The sequence below is a fragment of the Eleutherodactylus coqui genome, chromosome 13 (genome assembly GCF_035609145.1).
Source record: "Eleutherodactylus coqui strain aEleCoq1 chromosome 13, aEleCoq1.hap1, whole genome shotgun sequence".
NCBI lineage: Eukaryota > Metazoa > Chordata > Amphibia > Anura > Eleutherodactylidae > Eleutherodactylus > Eleutherodactylus coqui.
This window is the reverse complement of record NC_089849.1, coordinates 39,328,287-39,330,362: the sequence shown is the minus strand read 5'-3', so window position 1 is coordinate 39,330,362 and position 2,076 is coordinate 39,328,287.

Genomic DNA, 2,076 nt, shown 5'->3' with positions numbered 1-2,076 from the left:
CACTAATTAGTTAGCACACTGGCAATTATTACTCACATATGACTGACCATAGATTTATATCAAAGACCACACTATGCACTCAAGGTGTTGTTGCTGGTGTTACTGCCACTCAGCTTTTACAACTTCCACCATGTTCCTCTTCCTACTTTACCCCAAATGAAAAATACATCAATATGGAAATAGGGAGCTACTACTCTCATGTCTTCATGAGGAGCACACTCTGCCCTCAAGGTGCTGTTGCTGCTGCTGCTGCTGGTGGAACTGCTGCTGCTCTCCTTCTTCTGCTTCTGCCATATTTTCTCCTCCTTTTTCTGAAATGAAAATGTTCTAAAGCACAAGAAACAGCTATAGGTCTACACCTTTCCCTGAAGAAGGCCCGTGCTTGGCTGTTCTGTGCACCTGGTAGAATTTGACATTTGCAAACTTTATGACATTGCTTTTAAAACAAGCATTATACCTGCTGTCATGCTTGGTATAAGTTTTGATCTAGGATACCCTATGTGGGCGTCTTTTGTTTACAGTGACACTCCTGTTCTATGATTAACCTCTGCACCACTGGATGAACAGGCCATAACCCTGTTGTTAACTAAATCTGATCTTGAGAAGTCTGGCCGTGTTTAAAATTCTGTAATTTGACCTTTTGTTAATAAAATGCAACTTATGCATGATGGAATAATTAACATGTTCCCTGATTTTCAGAACAGAACCACAATTTATTATACTGATTTTACAAATATATTACTTAAAGGGGTTGTCCGAGATACTAAAAAAAGGTCCCCCATGGCGAAAGCTAATAAACAAGCTAATACTCACCACCTGAATGTCTACGACGACAGCTTCGGGCCTCCCCTGAGACGTACTGCTTACAGGCTGCAGCAGCTTGTGGATGGGACATCATGAAGCCCATCACATAGCCCAGCGATTAAGCACTGAGGTCTTTGGCTGCTACAACCCTGGGAGAGGAGAGTATAGGCTTATTCTGTTTTGCTACAGGGACTTGTTTTTTATGTTGGACAGCCCCTTAAACCTATCTGTATTCAGGTTTATTACAAATCATCTTCCCAATTTGAAACTCTCATAACTCTCCGATAAATACATTTCATATCAATGGAAACAGAAACTCAAAACGTTTTGCACATCAGAGGGGTTTAGTGTGAGCCTCTTTGTCACTCGTCGAGCTTATAGTCAAGTTTCTGCCATTCACGTTGTAGCGTATCAGGACAGACGGATATGGCTTCTGGGATGCGTCCTCGCAGATCATGCATGGTCGATAGTAATGGTGGCAGGTAGACTCCATCTTTAACACAAGCTGTAAGGTCTGCGGAACGTGGAGGTCAAGGAAGAAGTCCATTATCATCATGACCTGCACGGCTGAACCATCTGTTTGGTAGTTGCTTATTGAGCTCACTTCTGACTTCATTGTGAAAATGACGCGGAAACACAATTTTTTGGATCAGAATTACGCATATAGATTTATATATTGACATGGCTAAATCCACACACAGAAAGCAGCAGATTCTGACACATATTTTAGAGGCGGAATTCATGCAGAAAATTCCACAGTGAATTCCGCCTTGTGATTGCGCCTGCAGACGGCCGGGTCGGATCCCGCTGCGAGAATTCTCTCAGTAGGATGCGGACCCGTGCCCTTGCAGAGACCTGCAGCTCACCCGCTACCGGCGTCTCCAAAGCTCTGTGATGTGCCGGTTGCTGCCCAGCCAGCGCTTGCGCAGAGTGGAGCTGGTGGTCCTTTACTGACAGATCTGTGCAGGCCTCTGTGAGACCCGCACAGAAATAGAACATGCCACGATTTGTTTTCTGCGTGTGTTTTCACGCGGACAAATCGCGGCCGTCTGCATAGGATTGCGTATTGTAATGCAAACCTATGCAGGCGGGCAGGGGCAGAAATTCTGCGGGAAATCTCGCCGCGTGTGCAGGGGGCCCTTTATATTAGACAGTGCAAACTAAAACAAAATTTTAAAATGTGCAAAAAAAGAAAATGTAGATCCTGATCACCGTCCTGGACAAATGGACTTCTTCATACTCCTCATTGTAATGCCGCAGGTGCTTTAAAGA